Genomic DNA, 25,362 nt, shown 5'->3' with positions numbered 1-25,362 from the left:
TGGGTTGCCTCCCAACTAGCGCTATCGTTTAACGCCCCTAGCTAGGCATAAAAACAAAGATAGATCTAACGAGTGCCATCTTTGGCACAAAATTCATAAATAGCATGCATGATAGATTCATAAGGTAATTTGACTTTTTTCTTGGAAAGTGCTACATGCCTTTCTTTAAGGGAAATTTTAATCTAATGTTCCATTCCTTCATATCAATAATCGCACCAATCGTTCTCAGGAAAGGTCTACCAAGAATAATAGGGCAAGAAAGATTGCAATCTATATCAAGAACGATAAAATCTACGGGCACCAAATTTCTATTTGCAACAATAAGAACATAATTGATCCTTCCCATAGGCTTTTTAATGGTGGAATCCACAAGGTGCAAATTTAAAGAGCAATCATCAAGATCATGGAAACCTAGAATATCACATAAAGTTTTCGGAATCGTGGAAGCACTAGCACCCAAATCACACAAAGCAAAACACTCATAATCTTTAATTCTAATCTTTGTAGTAGGTTCCCACTCATCATTAAGTTTTCTAGGTACAGAAACTTCCAAATTAAATTTTTCATCATAAGATTGCATCAAGGCATCAACAATATGTTTGGTAAAAGCTTTATTTTGACTATAAGCATGAGGAGAATTAACAATGGATTGCAACAAGGAAATACAACCTTTTAAAGAGCAATTATCATAATCAAATTCCATGAAATCCGAGATAGTAAGTTCAATATTATTAGAAGTTGAGGATTCTCCAATCTCATTTTTACCAATTTTAGCATCAAGATCTAAAGACTCCGAATTTTTGGGACGCCTTCTAGGCAAAGTTGATTCATCATCACTCCCATAACCATCAAAATTCATATTGCAAAACATAGATCTAATCGGAGATGCATCAATACCTTTAAGATCCTCATCATTATTTTCATGTAATTTTTCTTGTTTAGCGGCCATCTTATTGACTAAGGTGGCTTGCTTGTCAGAAATTTTGGCTATAGCATTTTCAAGCCGAGTAATTTGAGCGTTAACACCATAGAATTCTTTATTCATATCATCAAGCTCTTCGTTCATAAACCCCAAAAAACTTTTTTGTTCCTTAAGCTCTTTTCTAAAGAAATTATTATGCTCAAATTTCAGATTCATAAAGCTTCTAATATTTGATTCAATCTCATCCATCCTTCTGAGAAGGTGGTCAGGACCTTTAGGCGCAACCATAAGGTCAAACAAGCAAACAAGCACACAAGAGAAAGCAAGAGAAAAGAGAGGAGGAGATTGGGAAAGAGAGGGCGAATAAAACGGCAAGGGTGAAGTGGGGGAGAGGAAAATGAGAGGCAAATGGCAAATAATGTAAATGTGAGGGAGATGGGTTTGTGATGGGTACTTGGTATGTCTTGACTTGAGCGAAGACCTCCCCGGCAATGGCGCCAGAAATCCTTCTTGCTACGTCTTGAGCTTGCGTTGGTTTTCCTCGAAGAGGAGAGGGTGATGCAGCAAAGTGTAGCGTAAGTATTTCCCTCAGTTTTGAGAACCAAGGTATCAATCCAGTAGGAGGCTCCTCAAAAGTCCCACGCACCTACACAAACAAACTGAGAACTCACAATCAACGCAATAAAGGGGTTGTCAATCCCACGGCCACTTGCGAAAGTGAGATCTAATAAAGATAGTATGATAAGATAAATATATTTTTGGTATTTTATAAGATAGATGCAGAAAGTAAAGATGCAAATAAAGGTAGACTGAAAGCAAATATGATAAGAGATAGACCCGGGGGCCATAGGTTTCACTAGAGGCTTCTCTCAAGATAGCATAAGTATTATAGTGAGTGAACAAATTACTGTCGAGCAATTGATAGAAAAGTGCATAGTTATGAGATTATCTAGGCATGATCATGTATATAGGCATCACGTCCATAACAAGTAGACCGACTCCTGCCTGCATCTACTACTATTACTCCCCACATCGACGACTCCTGCCTGCATCTAGAGTATTAAGTTCATAAGAATAGAGTAACGCATTAAGCAAGATGACATGATGTAGAGGGATAAACCCATGCAATATGATATAAACCCCATCTTGTTATCCTCGATGGAAACAATACAATACGTGTCTTGCAACCCTTTCTGTCACTGGGTAAGAACACCACAAGATTGAACCCAAAGCTAAGCACTTCTCCCATGGCAAGAAAGACCAATCTAGTAGGCCAAACCAAACTGATAATTCGAAGAGAGTTGCAAAGATAACTCAATCATACGTAAAAGAATTTAGGGAAGATTCAAATATTATTCATAGATAAACTTGATCATAAACCCACAATTCATCGGATCTCGATAAACACACTGCAAAAAGAGTTTACATCAAATAGATCTCCACAAGAGAGGGGGAGAACATTGTATTGAGATCCAAAAAGAGAGAAGAAGCCATCTAGCTACTAACTATGGACCCGTAGGTCTGTGGTAAACTACTCACAACTCATCGGAGGGGCAAGGATGTTGATGTAGAGGCCCTCCGTGGTTGATTCCCCCTCCGGCAGAGTGCCGGCGAAGGCTCCAAGATGGGATCTCGCGGATACAGAAGGTTACGGCGGTGGAAATTGTGTTTCGTGGTGCCCCTGGATGTTTTCGGGGTACGTAAATATATATAGGAGGAAGAAGTACGTCGGTGGCCGCCCGAGGGGCCCACGAGATAGGGGACGCACCCTACAGGGGGGGCGGCCCCCTATCTCGTGGGGCCCTCGGAAGCTTCTTGACTTGCGCTCCAAGCTCTCTAGATCATGTTCGTTCCAAAAATCACGCTCCTGAAGGTTTCATTCCGTTTGGACTCTGTTTGATATTCCTTTTCGTCGAAATACTGAAATAGGCAAAAAAACAGCAATATGGGCTGGGCCTCCGGTTAGTAGGTTAGTCCCAAAAATGATATAAATGTGTAAAATAAAGCCCATAAACATCCAAAAGGGGTAATATAATAGCATGGAACAATCAAAAATTATAGATACGTTGGAGACGTATCAGCAGCAACCGCCATAGCCAGCTCATTCAGGGCCATATCCATGAGGCCCTATTTGTCCTTATTTTCTGTCTCCTCTGGCTCGGAGTCGGTTTCACCAAACTTGAAGACTAGTGGCACAGGATCCTTCTGTGCCATGGCATTTATGGAGATCTGCGGGAGGGAGGGGAATGGGAGGTGAACAGTAGGGCTGCCCATATTAAACAGTGGCTCAGGCGCCATTAATGGAGAGGATGCGAGCAAGGTGGGCGGCCATGGAAGTCAAAGGGCTTGCTTCCCAGTGAGCCTGCGCAACGTATAGCTCGCACGCTTCCCGGTGAGCCTACACATTGGAGGACAGCTTGCACGCCTCCCGGTCAGCCTGCACATCAGACTCCGCTCGCACGTCTCCCGTTCAGTCAAGCAGATGTCTGCACGGCACCTCTTGTAGCCATTAAAAGAGAGACACATGGCATCATGTGAATGGTTAATAGAACGCACACAATTTCAATTATACAAATTTTTGAGATGTTAAAGTGGTAGCTATTTGTTTCAAAATGCCTTTGTTGGTTCTTATTCGAGTGCGCCTTCTCTCAGAACGGACACGAAAAATACCACAGCATGTCGGGTGCCATTCCATGATAGCATGCCAAGTTTCATGAATTTTAGACGAGTTTTGGATTTACTAAAATTTAAAAACAATGTCTCTCAACATTTTTCCGGCAATCAACAGTGCCCTGGTGTTTGAAATTCATTCCCATTTCTTGCATGGGACCTAGGCATACACCGAAGGACACACATTTGATATGTCAACCCATTTTTCCACACCGGAGAATGTGCATGTAGTTCAAATTTGAATTATGCACATAAAATGCCTAGAAACCTAGTTAATGTATAAAAATGTCCAAGTGAAACCCAGAAAATCCCAAAAATTTGACACAACACTCCTATAGTTCTATGTTGACACTAGAAAAGTTTTGTAAGCAAGAAGAGGCAACAAATATCGTTTCGTCCCCAAAGGTGGCACTACCATCGGGCTTATTATGAGAAGCTCTGGTTTATAAGAAGCTTATAACCAAACCTTCCCCAAATGGGACAAACAATTTACCACAACATGTTGATGCCGCTCTATGATAGCATGTCAAGTTTCATGAACTTCAGACGAGTTTTGGATTTACTAGAATTTAAGAACCATGTATCTCAATGTTTTCGGCCAATCGACGGGGGCAAGGTGTTTGACATTCATTCCCATTTCTCGCACGGGACCTAAGCATGCAACCAAGGACACATATTTTATTTTTCAACCAATTTACATCCACTGGAGCATGTGCCTGTAGTTCAAATTTGAATTATGCCAATAAATGCATAGAAAACTCAGTTAATGTATAAAAATGTCCAAATGAACCCCGAAAATTTTCTAAATTTAACACAACAATCATGTTGTTCTGTGTTGACACTATGAAAAAATTGAAATTAAGAAGAGGCAACATATATCATTCCATCCAGAAATGTGAAATGTTCCCTACCGTAACCATCAGGCTTGTTGTCAGAAGCTCTGGTTTGTGAGAAGCTTATACCCCAACCTACCCAAAATGGGACAATATTTTTACCGCAGCATGTTGATTCCGTTCCATGCTAGCAAGTCAAGTTTCATAAATTTCAGACGAGTTCTTGACTTACTAGAATGTAAAAATCATGTATCTCAATATTAGCGGTCGAGCGACGGTGGCAAGGTGTTTGACATTCATTCCCATTTCTTGCATGGGACTTAAGCATGCAACGAATGACACACATTTCAATTTTGAACCATTTATATGCACTGGAACATGTGCATGTAGTTCAAATTTGTATTATGCACATAAATGCATAGAAAACTCAGTTAATGTATAAAAATGTCCAAGCGAACCCAAAAAATCCAAAAAATTTACATAACACTCCTGTTGTTCTATGTTGACACAAGAAAAAATTTGAAAGTAAGAAGAGGCAACAGATATCGTTTTGCCCCCAAGGTGGCACGTTCCCTACCGAAACACTCAGGTTTGTTGTGAGAAGCTCTGGTTTGACAGAAGCTTATAACCAAACCTACCCCAAATGGGACAATATTTTTACCATGACATGTCGATGTCGTTCCATGATATCATGTCAATTTTCATGAAATCAACGCAAGTTTTTGATTTACTAGAATTTTAAAACTATGTATCTCAACGTTAGCGGCCGAGGGACAGTGTCATGGTGTTTGACATTCATTCTCATTTCTTGCATGTGACCTAAGCTTGCAACCAAGGACACACATTTGATTTTTCAACCCATACTGGAGCATGTGCATGTAGTTTAATTGTGAATTATGCACATAAATGCCTAGAAAACTCAGTTAATGTATAAAAATGTCCAAACGATCCCCAAAAATTCCAAAATTTAACACGACACTCATGTTGTTCTATGTTGACACCAGAAAAAAATTGAAAGCAAGAAGAGGCAATGAATATCGTTTTGTCCACAAAGGTGACAGGTTTCCCTAATGGAACCATGAGGCTTCTTGTTAGAAGCTCTCGTTTGTGAGAAGCTTGTACCATAACCTTCCCCAAATGGGACAATATTTTTTACCCTAGCATGTTGATGCCATTCCATGATAACATGCCAAGGTTCATTAATTTCAAATGGGTTTTGTATTTACTAGAATTACAAAAGCAAGTATCTCAATGTTTTCCAGAGAGCCACGATGCCGTGGTGTTCGATATTCAACCACATTTCTTGCATGGGACATAAGCATAAACCGATGGACACATATGTGATTTTACAACCCATTTTGGTGCACCGGAGCATGTGCATGTAGTTTAATTTTGAATTGTGCACCTGAAATGTCTAGAAAACCAAGTTAATGTATAAAAATGTCCAAACGAACCCCGAATAATTCCATTTTTACGACACACCTATATTTGCATCTTCAGTGCGGATAAAAGTTCTAGCAATTCAAACACCCTCCTTTGCTTCTGTGACCCCATTATGTAACTCAAATCAAGATGAAAAATCGAGTAGATCACACATAATTTATTATCACCAACCGTGTGAGATCTAGTACAAAATATCTTGGAGCACCGCTGGAGTATAGTACGCCTATGGCTTACAAGAGAAGGTGCGTCGGCTACAGTCCACAGCCGGCGTGTCAAGCACACTAGCTCGCTCCCCAAATATCATTTCACTGTTCAATCGTCGCTGATGAAAGATGGCGACATGGACCAGCGTCGTGAGGGTAACTTCGGCGGCCCACTATAGCGAGGGCACGGCCGCAGCGGGCATGCGCAAGCTAACAAGGTGCATGTGCGCGGCCGCTATATGCAACCGGGCAGACGAGGCAGCCCAAACGCCCGTTGTTGCTTCTCAGGTGGCGGCAGCAACATCTGCCTTGGGGATAGCAACTTGCGAGAGGGGCACAACAACTGTCCATTCCGCAGTGACGGCCTTAGCCCTAATGGAGTCCTCCCACGCCCAGCTCGTGGCGCTGACCGCACAAATCGAACGAAGCTTCTCCGACATGGCCGACAACCCACGGCCGAAGAGTTGGCAATCACCGAGAGCATTTGAGCAGCTGTCCGTTCCTTTGCCGCATACCTTGCAATGACGGAGCTTGTCCAAGCCCAGACCGCGGCCGCCCATGCCCAGATAGTGGAGACCTTTTCCAAAGAGATGGCAGATGCGGATGGCGAGATGATTGCCGAGTATGTTGTGTTGGATGCCATGGAGCCCCTTTCCCACGAGATCGTCAGGCGCGAGCTAGACATGGAGGAGGAGGCGGAGATCGACGAGCACCAGCCGTAGTAGTACTCTCTGTTTTGTTTAATTAAGAGCCGGTTTTAATTTGTTAGAGTAATGTTTAGGTCATCTAGCTCTGTTCAATTGTTGAACTTGCTCGATTAAGAAGTGTGGATGTGTTGTAGTCTCCTTTGTGTACCCAAATTATGCAATGACGTGGATAACCACTTTAACCAGGGAAATTCAAATTCAAATTTGCACGTTCAAACTCATCACACACATGAATTGTTTGTGATGTTCACATATTGTACACAATGCTGAATAATGGACTATGTCTGATGACACTTTGCGCGCCAGTTTTTTCGCTGCACCGATTCAAAAATTTTGGCTTCGGCAAAAATATATACCTCCCCGCCCCCTCCCCCTTGTCCGTGTCAAAACCGGCGGATCTCGGGTAGGGGGTCCCGAACTGTGTGTCTAAGGCTGATGGTAACAGGAGGCGGGGGACATGATGTTTACCCAGGTTCGGGCCCTCTCTATGGAGGTAATACCCTACTTCCTGCTTGATTGATCTTGATGATATGAGTATTACAAGAGTTGATCTACCACGAGATCATAGAGGCTAACCCTAGAAGCTAGCCTACGATTATGATTGTTGTTGTCCTACGGACTAAACCCTCTAGTTTATATAGACACCGAAGGGGGCTAGGGTTACACAGAGTCGGTTACAGAGAAGGGAATCTATATATCCGAACAGCTAAGCTTGCCTTCCACGCAAAGGAGAGTCCCACCCGGACATGGGACGAAGTCTTCAATCTTGTATCTTCACAGTCCAATAGTCCAGCATAAGCATATAGTCCGGCTGTCCGAGGACCCCCTAGTCCAGGACTCCCTCAGTAGCTCCTGAACCAGGCTTCAATTATGATGAGTCCGGCGTGCAGATTGTCTTCGGCATTGCAAGGCGGGTTCCTTCTCCAAATTCTCTAGAGCACCTGTTGTGACGAGCAGTGTCCAGATCCCCATTTAATGTTTCACTCATCGGCTTTTGTACCTTAATAGTGTCAGCCTCCACGTGTCGAGCGAATGTGAGAAGTCGGAGCATTTTTACACTTGCCACCCTAACCATGTAAATAAATTGTCTATTAAAGAGACGGGGATCCTCAGATCCAAATCACACCATCTTCCCCAAGCGAGGATTCATCAGAGCGCGCCCGAAAAAACCATCCCATCATGGACGGCCACCGCAACTCTTCCTCTCGCCCCTATAGCGCCAATCCAGGTGATTTGGAGAAGTGTACCGTATCCCATGGCCAATTGGTGAAGTTGCAGACCCAGGGGTTTCTTCCACCTGCATATCTTATCCCCGTTCGAGCCGGATTAGACACCTTTGACGGCGGGGAGCAAGCGAAGAGTTTTCCCAACCCATCCAGGGGGGAGCGAGTGTGCCTTGTCCCTTACTTGTTGAGGGGCATCGGATTTCCAATCCATCCATTCCTTCGCGAGCTCCTGGAGTACTATGGCCTCCAGCTGCACAATTTCACCCCTGCCTCCATCCTGCACATCGCAGGTTATGTCGCCCTTTGTGAGTTGTTTCTGGGTTGCGAAGCTCATTTCGAGCTATGGAAGAGGATGTTCTGCCTCGTCCCTCGCAATCAAGAGGGATCAATATTCCAAGTGGGTGGAGCCGAAGTATGGCGCATCGCCGGGACCGAATACCTGTCTGGCACTCCGAAGAAGACATCCGAAGATTGGCCTTACGAGTGGTTTTATATAGACGACGTCTCCCTTCCTGACCCTATCCGAATGGGTCTTCCTGAGTTTAAATGCTCTGTTGAAGAAGCGCCATAGCTAGCGTCCCGAAGCCCCAAGGAGTAAGATAGCAGAGAGGTCCTTCAATTGATGGGCAGGATAAAAACGCTTGCCTCATCCGAATTGACAATAATCGTGGTTATGTCAATATGCATAATGCGAGGGGTGCAACCACTCCAGTATCGAGGGCGTCCCATGTGGCACTTCAACGGAGAAGACGATGCCACCCGCTTCGGTCGTAAAGGTCCGGACTCCACCACCGCCCTAGCGAAAATACTGTCTGATTTATACAAAGGAGAAGAAGAGGAGTTCATCCGTATTAAGCCACGGGATGGATTTTCTACATACAATCCCTCTAGCTGGGTGAGTCGCTATCTCTTACTCAACTCTATTCTTTCCCGCGGTCTTTCATTACAAATTTTTACCTCGCTAGTCCATAACAGGAAATGCGGAAAGCTATGAGGGAGATCCATAGCCCGCCTCCTCAGCTAGAGCACCACAACCGGGCCCTCAACCCGGACTCGAAGAGGATCCGTACATATTTGTGGAGCTTGACGACAGGGTGTTTTACTAGGCGAGCTGTGGCGGCACCTTGGTGGCCATCATTGCCAACTATCCCGGCCTCCTCCCAGCATCACGTGTAAGTAAACAGGAGACTTATCTTCCGAAAAGGATTCACTCTTTCCACCTTACCCACCGCACATATATTATGCTATAAAGGGAAGGCCACTGGCGCGCCATGCCAAACCCGCGGTGACTCACCAACAAGGGGCGCCCAAGCCGAGTAGGCTTCCAAAAATGAAAGCAAGCAGAGACAGGGCTGAGCCGCCATCGAAGAGGTATGGTTTGAAACATGCTCCATGATTGACATCTTAAAATATAACAATATCTGCTATGTCTTGGCAGAAAGAACACCCGCCGGACTATATCCAGGGATCCTGCCCATCACACCTCTACTAGCCGGATTCCAGAACCGGCCTCGAGGGTGGAGGCTAACATGGGGACGACACCGGACGGTCCTCCTACAGAGGATTCAGATAGAATATCCGCTACAAATTCCAAGGTGGAGAGCGCTATGAATCGTCGGTGTCGACGGGCCGCACTCCACGACCCTAGTTTTTTCGAAGAGGCTTTCAATGCCTTCAACTCGGGAGATGCGTACATCCGAGCTACTCAAGATGGGCTTGCTAGAGCCACAAACCAGTATTTAAAAGATATACAGGTAAGCAAAATCTGATAATTATGTATCTCAGTAGCCCCTGAGACTTGAAACAGTTGGTACAACTGATTTAAGGATCATTGTATGAACAGGTTCTTACAGAGAAGAATACCCATTTGTCTCAAGAGCTGGAGAAGTGTCAAGCCCAGCTAAGGGCCGCAGCTACCGAAATGGAGGTATCCTAGAAGGCTTCATCTGGTAATATTTCTCTCGATCGAGAAAAAACGCCATTATGTGTATCATTTGGTGTTCGGCATGTTGTAGATCTAACAATAGATTCCACAGAAAATCCCGGAGTGAATCCGGAGATCCTACAAGAGGATGAACAAAGAGCTCAATGACAACTAGAGGCTGGCGAGCGTGTACTTACGCAGGTCAGGCGGGAGAAAAACGATCTCCAGGATGCCAATACCTGGCTGAGCGTAGAATTGAAAGATGTTCATGCCCAACTAGCTGACTCCGTGAAGGATAATAGGAGGCTTGAACGTGGCATTTTTAGTATGTGCTCAAACGAACCTTTATATAGTTCGGCGAAGAAACGGGCTAACAGAGTTATGTCTGTAGGTATGCTGACTGGTCATCCCAAAGAGGAGATGCCCGGATCCTCAAGCGATCTTCCACAAGAGCTTCCGCAACTGCAGGAACAAGTTCGGCAGGTGATGCATGGTGTCGCTAGGGCCTTGTGGCCATCCGCCTCCCTGCCAGGAAGCATGGGGGGCTTGTTAAACTTCTCAAGGGAGCGCGGCAGCGTTTCCGACTATGGAAGATATCTGCCTATCGACAAGGTGTGAGGGAAGCTTGGGCCATGGTAAAAACACGGTATACCAAGCTCGATCCGAATCACATGGCCCGGTTCGGACCTATAGAGTCAGATGGGAAGGAGATTCCCGTTAGTCTGGTATATGACCAGGTAGTATTAGCCGCAAAGTATTCCCAACAGGATTGTAGGCTAGACAGCATGTTGGATGGCATAGAAGAAGAAGTATGTGAGTCTAAGTGACTATGTACTTCAATTGACATATTTATCCTAGCCGGATTGTAAATCGTTTGTCATGGCGGATCTTTTCGCTTCAGCCTCCGGACCCAACAGTCCGGAGTGTTTCCGAATACCCGCTCGGTTACATGAACCGGGGTACGCGTGGAAACCAGGCATAGGGGTCATAATTGCTTAAACAGACAAGTACCCAACTAGCTATGTTATATTACATGGATAGTAAGAAACATCTTCTAGAGAGAATAGTTCCGTTAAGGGTTCCTTTCCCTGGGTACGCACGCATTAATGTGCATGTCCGAACTGCGAGCAAAAACACAGTATATGCAACATCTGGGGGTTTGTATTGTAAAAAACATCTTTACTTCACCGACCGAATATTCTCTTAAGAACGCTAGCTTTTGGATTCACCTAGTCTGAGGTACACGTCCGGAGTACCCGACAGTAACAATTGCAGAGGTGCTCCCCTTATCCCCTAGCCAAACTAACGGGAACGTAGGGCATAAACACAGGAGCCAGGCAACCGAGCTTGGCCAAAACTTAAGTCATATCGATGCATATAATGGTGAAGAAAAGGTACATATGGGAAAGGGACACATATGCAGTGGGGGTGATGCCCGGAACATAATTATACTAAGCTTCTGTATAAGAAGCCCCCAGGTATAATGAGTGCACATACTTGAAGATTGGCGCATCAAGAGTGTGTAGTCAAGTCACACTTAAAGCCTTAGAGCCATAAAAAGAAAGAGAGAGGATATAACTAAAAAGTAAAAAAGGGCGGAGGGAAGGAGACGAACAAAGAGTTCGGCGCTAGGCGTAGAATCTTCGGAGTCTGGCTGTGTTCCATGGGTTCGGCTCGAGTTGATTATCTGATGCATCACGTAGGCGGTACGCTCCTCCGTTGAGAACTTTATCAATGATGAAGGGACCCTCCCACTTGGGCTTGAGCTTGTCTTTTTTCTTCTCCGGTAGGTGTAGGATGAGTTCGCCAATGTTATAAGTTTTGGCATGTCCTTCTCTGCTTTGATACCTACGAGCCTGTTGCTGATAAAATGTGCGACGAGCTTTTGCGACGTCGCGCTCCTCCTCCAGGGCATCTAAATCTTTCCTGCCGATCAAGCTCGGCTTCTCTCTCTTCACACATGCGCACTCGAGGTGAGTCACGAATAATACCGCCTCTGCACCGTACACCATGAAGAAAGGTGTGTATTCGGTAGTGCGATTCGGCGTGGTCCATAGCCCCCATAGTACGGAGGCAAGCTCCTCGACCCAGTGCGTGTTTGATTCCTTCAGGGATCGCACTAGTCTGGGTTTCATGCCGCCCATAATAAGACCATTTGCTTGTTCGACTTGCCCATTTGTTTGAGAGTGATAGACAGAGGCATAATCGAGCTTAATGCCCATATTGTCGCACCAAGTTGTCACCTCGTCGGCTATGAAATTGGAGCCATTATCAGTGATGATGCTGTGGGGGACACCATAGCGGTGGACGACCCCTAATATGAAGTCTATCACTGGTCCGGATTCGGTCATTTTAACTGGTTTGGCCTCTATCCATTTGGTGAATTTATCCACCATGACCAGCAGGTATTTTTTTCTTATGGCTTCCTCCTTTAAGGGGTCCGACCATATCAAGCCCCCAGACCGCAAAGGGCCAAGTTATAGGGATTGTTTGGAGAGCGGTGGGCGGCATATGGCTTTGGTTGGCGAAGAACTTGCAACCGACGCAATGTTGGACGAGGTCCTGGGCGTCTGCTCGGGCTGTCGGCCAGTAGAAACCTGTACGGAAGGCCTTGCTTACAAGGGCCCGGGCTGCACCGTGGTGGCCGCCGAGTCCAGCATGAATTTCAGCCAAGAGCTGCCGCCCCTCCTCTTCGGAGATATATCTTTGAAGTACTCCGGTAGTGCTTTTCTTATAAAGCTCTCCCTCGTGGACCTTGTAGGCTTTAGAGCGCCGCACAATGCAGTGTGCCTCATTTTGATTCTTGGGGAGTTCTTGCCTATTTAGGTCGGCTAAGAAGGGTTCAGTCCATGGGGCGATGACAGCCATGATTAGATGGGCCGAAGGTGTTATTTCGGTGGCAGAGCCTCCGATTGTGTCAGTGTGTTCGGAATATGGGGTTGTGGTCGAATCCGGACTAGTATTGCCGGCCTCCCCTTGCCACACCATGGATGGCGTGAACAACCTTTCCAAGAAGATGTTAGGTGGGACGGGGTCGTGCTTAGCACCGACGCGAGCAAGGATATCCTCCGCTTGATTGTTTTCTCGAACCACATGATGAAATTCAAGCCCCTCAAATCGAGCTGACATTTGGAGGATAGAATTACGATAAGCCGCCATTTTCGGATCCTTGGCGTCGAAGTCTCCATTTATTTGGGATACTACGAGGTTCGAATCCCCACGCACTTCTATGCGTTGGATGCCCATGGAGACAACCATCCGAAGACCATGCAACAGAGCCTCGTATTCGACTGCATTGTTGGAGTCTGTGTATAGTATTTGGAGTACATATTGGATTGTATCTCCGGTGGGGGATGTCAAGACAACACCCACTCCCAGACCAGCTAGCATTTTAGAGCTGTCAAAGTACATGATCCAACTGGAATATGCGCCGTACTCTTTAGGGAGTTCGGCTTCTGTCCATTCGGCGACGAAGTCAGCCAGTACTTGCGATTTAATGGCTTGTCGTCGTTTATTTGTAATGTCGAACGGGAGGAGTTTGATGGCACACTTAGCAATCCGTCCCGTGGCATCGCGGTTATTTATTATATCGTTGAGTGGTACTTCGGAGGCCACCGTGATTGCACACTCTTGAAAGTAGTGTCATAGTTTCCGGGATGCCATGAAGACCACGTATGCTATCTTTTGATAATGTGGGTACCGTGACTTGCATGGTGTGAGGACAGTGGATACGTAGTATACCGGCTTTTGAAGCGGGGACTTATGTTCGTCCTCCTCTCGTTCGACGACGAGCACTACGCTTACAACTTGGTGTGTTGTAGCTATATATAAAAACATGGGTTCTCCAATGTTTGGTGCGGCCAGGATTGGGTTGCTGACCACCTTTATTTCTTCTAGTCCGGGCGTCGCCGCATCCGTCCACTCGAAGTGTTCGGTGCGTCGAAGAAGGCGATAAAGAGGAGTGCCTTTTCTCCCAATCGGGAGATAAAAGGGCTTAAGGCATCCACGCATCCAGTTAATTTCTGGATTTGTTTGAGGTCTGTTGAGGTAGCCAACTGTGACAAAGCTCGGATTTTAGCCGGGTTTGCTTCAATTCCTTTGTTGGAAACGATGAAGCCCAGCAGCTTTCCAGCGGGAACATCGAAAACACATTTTTCCGGATTGAGCTTGATGTCATATGTTCGGAGGTTGTCGATCGTGAGCCTCAGGTCATCTATTAAAGATTCGACGTGTTTGGTCTTGATGACCACGTCATCCACGTATGCCACAACTGTTTTGCCGATTTGTTTTTCCAGGCATGTCTGAATCAAGCGTTGGTAGGTTGCACCGGCGTTTTTGAACCCGAAAGGCATGGTGTTAAAACAGAAAGGGCCGTATGGGGTGATAAATGCTGTTGTGGCTTGATCGGACTCCGCCATTTTGATTTGATGGTATCCGGAGTATGCATCGAGGAAGCACAATGAGTCGTGTCCTACGGTAGCGTCGATGATTTGATCGATGCGGCGAAGGGGGAAGGGATCCTTGGGGCAAGCCTTATTGAGGTCCTTAAAATCAACACATAGGCGCCAAGATTTATCCTTCTTTGGTACTGAGAGAGTCCTGGACTAGGGGGTGTCCGAATAGCCGAACTGTCATCATCGGCCGGACTCCAAGACTATGAACATACAAGATTGAAGACTTCGTCCCGTGTCCGGATGGGACTTTCCTTGGCGTAGAAGGCAAGCTTGGCGATACGGATATGTAGATCTCCTACCATTGTAACCGACTCTACGTAACCCTAGCCCTCTCCGGTGTCTATATAAACCGGATGGTTGTAGTCCGTAGAGAAACAACAATCATACCATAGGCTAGCTTCTAGGGTTTAGCCTCCTTGATCTCGTGGTAGATCTACTCTTGTAACATCCACATCATCAATATCAATCAAGCAGGACGTAGGGTTTTACCTCCATCAAGAGGGCCCGAACCTGGGTAAAACATCATGTCCCTTGTCTCCTGTTACCATCCGCCTAGACGCACAGTTCGGGACCCCCTACCCGAGATCCACCGGTTTTGACACCGACATTGGTGCTTTCATTGAGAGTTCCTCTGTGCCGTCGCAATCAGGAAGGATGCCTCCTCCCGTCTTTAAAGATGGTACCATTGCCAAAGGAGCTTTGGCCGCCAGTCAAGCTATCCAGCTAGGTGGTTTCCTTATGACCGCCTGTTCGGCCACCGCTTCGACGATGACCTCTCGGGTCATCAAAAGCGATCTTTGCATCAACTCGGAATTCGCCGAGCAGCTGGATCCGATGGAGCTGTCTTCCGTAAATGAGCTCTTGGATCGCATCGCTGCCCTGGGAGTCGCTACAGACTACGATCAGATTGGGCTTAAAACCAATCTGAGAGAAATTAAGTCTCCCCAGGCTACCCACCATGTTGCTGTGGTAGAGGAACAACGCGGCGACTCTTCCCCTACGTTAAGAACTAGTTATGTCCAGATTCCCAATCCCTCCATGCCGGATTCCCGCGGAGGGACGGACGTCAATCGAGTACTGAACCTAAAGTCAGGCAGCGGACTAGATTCGTTGGACGACCTCCACCAATCCAAGCTTCCAAATCCGGAAATTCCTCGGCCTTTGAGCCTCAGATTGGGTGGGGTTCCGAATTTAGTTCCACCCGCCCACCCAAACACAAGTGATCTATCCCAAATACGGCAAGAGCCCGATGAAACAGTACATCATTACTGGGCCTGATTCCTCCTGGTTATGGACAGGATAAAGGACTGCCATGAGGAAAGCGCAATCTCTATTTTCTGCAATAATTGCACGGACAAGGGAATTATGAACGCCATAAGCCGTCGCAAGGTCACGCGCTTCGCCGACCTGGCGACCATAGTGCGAAAATACTGTGTGATGGAGAGTGCCTGGAAAACCGAAACTAGATTTTGGGACAATCCGGCCCTAAACACAACCTTAGCCTGGAATAAAAGGGTGCACCATGCTCAAGCACCTGGGTCAAAAATCAAAAAGCAAAACCCTCCCAAAGGGTACAGAACCGTACTGGAGGGATGGCTCAGCGGACCCTGCAAAATCCATAATGCAGAAGGCGCCACTCCAACACATAGCCTTCGGGCATGTTGGACACTACGGCAGGTGGCCAAAAGTGGCGAAGGGCTTCTAGCCCCGGAAAACCAGCCCAACAGTACCAGTACAGTATCAACAGTCTTCGAGACTTTCACATCAAATAATATGCGGAAACGAACAATCCGCAGCCTCGCCGAAGTCTACCAAGTAGCAACAACAAATCCATGGAGCGACACGGCTATCACCTTCAATGCCAGCGACGAACCTAAATTCCGAACAGCCCGAGCACCAGCCGCATTGGTCCTCAGTCACATAGTGGACGGCTTTCGTCTTACCAAGGTACTCATGGATGGCGGCAGCGGATTAAACCTCATCTACGAGGAAACTCTCCAAAAAATGGAAATAGACTAGAGCCGCATTGAGCGAAGCAGCACAACCTTTAGAGGAATAATCCCTAGTTGGGAAGTATGCTGCACGGGAAAAATCACACTAGACGTGGTGTTCGGCTCGCCGGACAACTACAGGTCCGAGGAAGTCACGTTCCAAGTGGCCCCGTTCAGCAGCGGATATCACGCTCTATTAGGACGAGAGGCATTCACAATTTTCCAAGCCGTACCCCATTACGGGTACATGAAGCTCAAAATGCCCGGGCCCAATGGAATCATCACTATGATCAGTGATCCGGACATAGCACTCCGCGCCGAAAACAAGACAGCCTCACTAGCCCTAGAGGCACTATGCGAAGCACTAGCGGCAGAAGAACTCACGACACTATGCTCCACGGTGAATAGGGACGACGTGATACTCGACAAGAGATCGAAGTCCACATCTTTCAAACCAATAGACGAAATAGTCAAATTCCAGGTCCATCCTACGGACCCCACAAAGACGGCCTCCATTGGGGCACAATTAAACCCTGATGTAGAAGCCGCACTACGAGAATTCCTTCGGGAAAATTGGGACATTTTTGCCTGGCACCCTTCAGATATGCCAGGAATGCCACGCAGGCTGGCAGAGCACAGCCTAAATATCCTAAAAGGATTCAAGACAATCAAACAGGCTCTCGACGATTTTCCGAACCCAAAAGACAGGCAATGGGAGAGGAGCTAGCCAAACTATTGGAAGCCGGATTCATCAGAGATATAAAACATCCGGACTGGCTAGCAAACCTGGTAATGGTACCAAAAAAGGACAAATCCTGGCGCCTTTGCGTGGATTTTAAAGACCTTAATAAGGCCTGTCCAAAGGATCCTTTCCCCCTCCCCCACATCGACCAAATCATCGATGCTACCGCGGGGCACGATTCATTGTGTTTCCTTGACGCATACTCCGGATACCATCAAATCAAGATGGCAGAAACAGACTAGGCCGCAACGGCATTCATTACTCCATACGGACCATTCTGCTTCAACACAATGCCCTTCGGACTTAAAAACGCCGGCGCAACATATCACGCATGATTCAGACATGTCTGGCCACCCAGATCGGCAAAACAGTGGAGGCATACGTAGACGATGTGGTCGTCAAGACCAAACACGTCGAAACTCTAATAGAAGATTTGAGGCTCACATTCGACAACCTTCGAGCATATGACATTAAGCTTAACCCGGAAAAATGCGTTTTCGGCGTACCAACCGGAAAGCTCTTGGGCTTCATTATATCCGGTAGAGGAATTGAGGCAAACCCAGCCAAGATCCGAGCTTTGTCACAATTGGACATCCAAAAGACCTCAAACAAATACAAAAATTGACTGGATGCGTGGCGGCCCTAAGCCGCTTCATCTCCCGTTTGGGAGAAAAAGCATTGCCCCTCTATCTCCTCCTCAGGCGCACCGAATGGACGGATGCTGCCACAGCCGGACTCGAAGAAATAAAGGCCATACTGGCAACAAATCCGGTCCTGGCCGCACCCAACTTGGGCGAACCAATGTTGTTATATATCGCGGCAACACATCAAGTTGTAAGTGCGGTGCTCGTTGTCGAACGAGAAACAGAAGGGCACAAATTCCCTCTTCAAAAACCAGTGTACTACATATCCACTGTCCTAACTCCATGCAAGTCCCGGTACCCACAATATCAAAAGATAGCATACGCGGTGTTCATGGCATCCCGGAAGCTGCGACACTACTTTCAAGAGTGTTCGATAACAGTGGCCTCTGAAGTACCTCTCAACGACATCATAAACAATCGCGACGCGACGGGCAGGATTGCAAAATGGGCCATTGAGCTTTTACCATTTGATATAACCTACAAACTGCGGCGAGCTATAAAGTCGCAAGTTTTGGCTGACTTCGTCGCTGAATGGACTGAAGCCGAACTCCCTAAAGAGTACGGCGCATACTCCAATTGGATTATGCACTTCGACGGCTCTAAAATGTTGGCTGGCTTGGGGGCTGGCATCGTCTTGACGTCCCCAACCGGAGATACAATCCAATACGTACTTCTAATAATGTACACGGACTCCAACAACGCAGCCGAATACGAGGCCCTTCTACATGGTCTCCGGATGGCCATCTCCATGGGCATTCAACGCCTAGAGGTCCACGGGGATTCAAACCTCGCAATATCCCAAGTAAATGGAGACTTTGACACCAAGGATCCGAAAATGGCAGCCTACCGTAACACCGTCTTAAAAATGTCAGCTCGGTTCGAAGGACTCGAATTCCACCATGTAGCCCGGGACAACAACCAGGCAGCCGATGTGTTGGCACGCATCGGCGCAAAACGCGACGCCGTCCCTCCAAACATCTTCCTGGAGCGGCTCTTTAAGCCATCTGTACTATGGGAAGAGGAGTCCCGAAATAGCAACCCAGAACCAACCGCGCCACCCAACACAGAACATTCTGACACAGCCGGTGGCTCAGCCAATGAAATAACACCCTCGGCCCACGAAATAATGGCAGTAATCGCGAAAGGTGTGTCTCCGAAGAGGAAGGGCGAAATCTCTTGGCTGAAATTCACGCCGGACTCGGTGGGCACCACACCGCAGCCCGGGCCCTTGTAGGCAAGGCCTTCTGTACAGGATTTTATTGGCCGACTGCCCGGGCAGATGCTCAGGACATAGTCCAACGATGCGTCGGTTGCTAGCTCTTTGCTAATCAAAGCCACATGTCACCCACTGCCCTCAAAACTATACCCATCACCTGGCCGTTCGCGGTCTGGGGGCTTGATATGGTTGGACCCCTTAAAGGGGGTACCCACAAGCAAAAATACCTATTGGTCATGGTGGACAAATTCACCAAATGGATAGAGGCCAAGCCAGTTAAAACGGCCGAATCCGGACCCGTGATAGACTTCATATCCGGGATAGTTCCCGTTATGGTATCCCCCACAGCATCATCACTGATAACGGCATGAATTTCACGGCCGACGAGGTTAAACTCTGGTGCAAAAACATGGGCATCAAGCTCGACTACGCTTCAGTCTATCACCCCCAAACTAACGGTCAAGTCAAACGAGCAAACGGTCTAATCATGAGCGGCATCAAACCCAGACTAGTGCGGTCCCTCAAGGAATCTAACACGCACTGGGTGGAGGAGCTCGACTCCATACCTGGGGGCTGCAGACCATGCCAAACCGCACTACCGGATTCACACCATTTTTTATGGTGTACGACGCAGAAGCAGTCCTGCCCTGCGATATAATTCAAGACTCACCTCACGTGCGCATGTACGAAGAAAGAGAAGCCGAGTTGGACCGACAGGATAGTTTGGACGCCTTAGAGGAGGAGCGGGACGTGGCAAAAGCTCGTTCTGCATTCTATCAGCAGCAGGCTCGAAGATATCAAAGCAGAGAAGTATGGGCCAAAAATTACAATGTTGGCGAACTTGTTCTACGCCTGCCGGACAAGAAAAAGGACAAACTTAAGACCAAATGAGAAGGTCCCTTCATCATCGACCAAGTCCTGACCGGCGGAGCATACCGTCTACGTAACGCATCTGACAACCGACTCGAGCCGAACCCATGGAACGCAGCCCGTCTCCGAAGATTCTACGCCTAGCGCCGGACTCAGAGTTCGTCTCCCTCCTCCGTCCACCTTTTACATTTTTACTGTCTCTTGTCCCCCTCATTCTTCCCACTTTTTTTTAGTAAAAGCCTTTGACAGGCTGATTTGCGCATTGTTCGCACACACTTGATGTGCTCCTAGCACTCATTGTACCTGGGGCTTCTTTAACAGAAGCTTATTTATACGGGCTTCATGCCCAACACATGTGTCATACTTCCGCATGTACCTTTTATTCACCATTATATGCATCGATATGACTTAAGTTTTGGCCAAGCTGGGTTGCCTGGCTCTTGTGCTTACCCCTACGTTCCCGATTGTTCGGCTAGGAGGTAAAGGGAGCACCTCTGCGATTGTTACTGCCGGGTCAGCCGGATGTGTACCTCAGACTGGGTGAAGCCGAAAGCTAGCATTATTAAGGGAATATTCGGTCAGTGACTCGAAAGATGATTTTTTACTTATTTAACTTATCTGCCCCCAGATGCTTTTTCTGCTCTCTTCGCAGTACGGGCATGCACCTTAGGGCATGCCTCCCAGGGAAAGGAACCCCTAACGGAACTATTCTCCCTGGAAGATGTTTCTTACTAACCATGTAATATAACATAACTAGTTGGTCACTTGTCTGATAAAGCACTAATGATCCCTACGCCTGGTCTCCATGCATGCCCCGGTTTTTTCATAACTGAGAAGGTATTCGGACACACTCCGGACTCTAGGGTCCTGAGGTTGAAGCGAAAAGGTCGGCAAAGACAAACGATCTACAATCCGACTAGAAGGCATTTTACATGTCATTTTAAAATACATCGTCAAATTGACTGATTGTACTCCTCTTCAATCCCGTCTAATAGGCTGTCTAATTTACAGTCCTGTTGGGAATACTTAGCGGCCAACTCTACTTGGCCGTACATTAAGCTCACAGGGATCTCCTTCCCATCGGGCCCCACAGGTCCGACCTCAGCCATGTGGTTCGGATCCGCCTTCTTGTACCACGTCTTCACCATGGCCCAGGCCTCCCTGGCGCCTTGATGGCAGGCCGATATCTTCCACAGACGGAAGCGCTACCGTGCTCCCTGAAGCTTCTCGGCAAGCCCTTCAAGGCTTTCGGGTAGGGAGACGGACGGCCATAAGGCCTGGGCGACGCCACTCATCGCTTGCCGAACACGTTCATGCAGTTGCATCAACTCAGGGAGTTGGTCACCCGTTGAACCGGGCATTCCCTCCACAGGGCGACCTGTGAGCACACCTAAATACACATTTCTGTCAATCGACTTCCTCGCCGAACTCTTCTTTTCAAAGGAGTTTGCTCAAGCACTTACTATAAATGCCGCAACGAAGCCGCTCATTCTCCTTCACGGAGCCAGACAGCTGGGCCCGAACACCTTTCAGCTCTTCTCCCAGCTGGGTGTGGGCATCTTGGAGCTTGTTCCTCTCCTGCTGCACCTTCATAAGCACCCTCTCGCCGGCCTTCAGCTGGCGCAGAAGCTGTTGCTTGTACGGATCTAGTCTGGCACCCTCTGCAATATTATTGTCAGATTTACGCACACGCTGCACTTTATTAACTACTTATCTTTTCGAAGTATGTATTACTAGTGGGGGTCTCTGTAGCTCCCCCTGTGGTGGCCAGTGCGGCCTCAAGTTGGGCCTTGCACTCTTGAAGCTCCTGGGACAGGTGGGTATTCTTCTCCGTAAGATCCTGCATAACAAATGATCCTTAAATCAGTTATTTTAACTATTTTAAGTCTCGGGGGCTATTGGCATATATAACTATTAAAATTCCTTACTCGTATGTCTTTCACATACTGCTCCGTGGCTCTGGTTAAACCATCTTGAGCGGCACGGAGGTGCGCGTCTCCCGCATTAAAGGCATTCAACGCCCCCGGGGAGAAACACGCGTCACAAAGAACTGTCCGGCGACGCCTATGATTCATGGCGCTCTCCACCTCAGATCTGGTGGCAGACAGACTGTCGGCATCCTCCGTTGGAGGAGCATCCGGCTCATGCCTAGTGTTTGCCTCCCCTTCCGGACCACGCGTTGGAGCATGGCTGGCGGAGGCTTGATTGGCAACCTCTCCGGACACTGTCCGGCGAGCGCTCTTTCTCCTGGAAAAGTCATGAGCGTTAATATACCTCCTAGGGATCTTTCCCTTAAAAATTGCGGTGCGCCGTACCGTTGTGGTGATGTTTCGATTCACGCTGCACTCCTCTTCCGCCTGCTGGGCCGAACTGAACCTTGCTGGTCAGCCACCACGGGTTCGGCTTCCTTCCTTAAAGACGCCTCCTGCGATGCACCATCGGTATAGGATGGTCAGAAATGAGCATGGATCAAATGATGGTGTCAGGAATCCGGTCGTAGTCACCTGGGAAGCCGGAAATAAACCGGGGTAGTCAGCCGTAATGGCTACTAGAGCATTGTCCATGCTAAGTTGGTGGAACACCCCGTCAATCAGCTCCACCTTTATGTCCGGATCCTCTTCGGAGGCCGGATCAAGGGATCGTCCCGGATCCTCGGGCTGTTGAGTCAGGCGTTGTATGCCCTCCACGTCCCGGCGCAGCTCCTGCGTCAAAATCACAAAGTAAGACACTTGACTTTGGAAATGTGGATCAGATAGATAAACGTCCGCTTACCCAGCTCCGAGGGTTATTCATGGAGAATCCATTCAATGGACTCGTGCGGAGGAAGTCCTCCTTCTCCCCCTTGTACAAACCGGACAAGATCTTTACCAGATCGGCGGCCGATCCCGGCCCTCTGCGGCCATGACGGGTGGCGTCATCTTCCCCGTTGAAATCCCACATGGGGTGGCCCCTATATTGGAGCGGCTGCACCCCTCGCATAATGCACGTGGCCAGGATTCCAATCATGGTCAATCCGGAGTGGGCTAGTAACCTAATCCGGCCCATCAGATAATGGATGCTCGCATCATCTTCCCGTTGAGGACTTCGCGGGCGCCAACTCAGGCGTTTCTTCAAGGGAGCATTGCTGAACTCCGGGAGGCCGATCCGAACTGGATCCGGCAGAGGGGCGTCCTCCATGTAGAACCATTTCGAAGGCCAGTTTTCGGATGCCTTCTTCGGGGTACCGGATAGATATCTGGTCCCGGCGATGCGCCATATTTCGGCTCCGCCCACTTGATATATCGACCCCTCGTGAGAATGGGGTACGAGGCAAAACAATCTCTTCCACAGCGCAAAATGGGGCTCGATGCCCAAGAACAGCTCGCAAAGAGCTACAAAGCCCGCGATGTGCAGAATGGAGGCAGGTGTAAGGTGGTGAAGCTGGAGTCTGTAGAACTCCAGTAGCCCCCGGAGAAATGGATGTATGGGAAATCTAAGTCCCCTTATTAGATAAGGGACGAAGCATACCCACTCTCCTTTGGAAGGGTTGGGGACGCTCTCCGCCTGCTTTCCACCCCTGAAGGTGGCCAGTCCGGCTCAAACCAGAACCATGAAGGCTGGGGGAAGATATCCCTCGGTTTGGAGTGTCACTAGCTCGCTGTGTGGAACTGAGCATCTCCCCCAATCTCCTGGCTGAGGGCTGGGAGCGCGAGAGGAGGAGCCGCGTCGACTATCCATGATGGAATGGATTTTTGTCAGAGGCGCTTCGATGAGTACTTGCGGAAGGAGGATGGTGTGAGTTGGATCTAGATCCTCGCCTCTCTTATAGGCGGCTCGTTCGCGCAGCTAGGGGGTAAAATGTAAAAATACCCTAGCTTTTCGCATTCATACGACACGTGGAAGAGGGCCATTATTGGACATAGAAGCCAAGGAGCGCAACATTTATAAGGAAGCCGGACACTATTCGGCAGGTACATGAAGTTTGAAGGAGAACCCGCCTTGCAACGCCGAAGACAATATACGCGCCGGACTCGTCGTAATTAAAGCCTGGTTCGGGGGCTACTGAGGGAGTCCTGGACTAGGGGGTGTCCGGATAGCCGAACTGTCATCATCGGCCGGACTCCAAGACTATGAAGATACAAGATTGAAGACTTCGTCCCGTGTCCGGATGGGACTTTCCTTGGTGTAGAAGGCAAGCTTGGCGATACGGATATGTAGATCTCCTACCATTGTAACCGACTCTATGTAACCCTAGCCCTCTCCGGTGTCTATATAAACCGGATGGTTTTAGTCCGTAGAGAAACAACAATCATACCATAGGCTAGCTTCTAGGGTTTAGCCTCCTTGATCTCGTGGTAGATCTACTCTTGTAACATCCACATCATCAATATCAATCAAGCAGGACGTAGGGTTTTACCTCCATCAAGAGGGCCCGAACCTGGGTAAAACATCGTGTCCCTTGTCTCCTGTTACCATCCGCCTAGACGCACAGTTCGGGACCCCCTACCCGAGATCCACCGGTTTTGACACTGACGGGTACCATCACCAGGTTTGCTAGCCAGTCCGGGTGTTTTATTTCTCTGATGAATCCGGCCTCGAGTAAATTGGCTAGCTCCTCTCCCATAGCTTGTCGTTTAGGCTTGAAAAGCGCCGTACTATCTGCTAGACCGGCTTGCTCGGCCAGCCTACGTGGGATCCCTGGCATATCTGAAGGGTGCCAGGTGAAGATGTCCCAATTCTCGCGTAAGTACGCTCGCAGTGCGGTGTCGATTGTGGGGTTCACCTGTGCCCCGATGGATGCTGTTTTTGTAGAGTCCGTTGGGTGGACTTGGAATTTGACTATTTCGTCCGCTGGTTTGAAAGAGGTGGACTTGGATCGCTTGTCGAGTATCACGTCAAGCGTAGTGCGGTTAATTCTTCGGCCGAGAGGGCTTCGGATAATGCCTCAAGGGCCAGGGCGGCGGTTTTATTTTCGGCATGGAGTGCTATGTCCGGATCACTGGCTAGAGTGATGATTCCATTGGGCCCGGGCATCTTGAGCTTCATGTACCAATAATGGGGTATAGCTTGGAAGCTCGTGAATGCGTCCCGCCGTAAAAGGTTGTGGTATCCACTACTAAACGGGGCCACTTGGAATGTTATCTCTTTGGACCTGTAATTTTCCGGCGTGCCGAATACCACATCGAGTGTGATTTTTCCCGCATATCGTGCCTCCCTACTAGGGATAGTTCCTCGAAAGGTCGTGCTGCTTTGCTCAATGTGGCTCTTGTCTATTTCCATTTTGTTGAGAGTTTCCTCGTAGATGAGGTTTAATCCACTGCCACCGTCCATGAGCACTTTAGTAAGCGGGAAGCCGTCCACAATTGGACTAAGGACCAAAGCGGCTGGTGCTCGGACTATTCGGAATTGAGGTTCATCACTGGCATTAAAGGTTATAGCCATGTCGTTCTAGGGATTTATTGCTGCAACCTGGCAGACTTCGGCGAGGCCGCGGAGTGCTCTCTTGCGCCTGTTATTTGAGGCGAAAGTCTCGAAGAC

The sequence above is a fragment of the Triticum dicoccoides genome, chromosome 6B (assembly GCF_002162155.2).
Source record: "Triticum dicoccoides isolate Atlit2015 ecotype Zavitan chromosome 6B, WEW_v2.0, whole genome shotgun sequence".
Lineage (NCBI taxonomy): Eukaryota > Viridiplantae > Streptophyta > Magnoliopsida > Poales > Poaceae > Triticum > Triticum dicoccoides.
Note: the sequence above shows the minus strand (reverse complement) of the source record.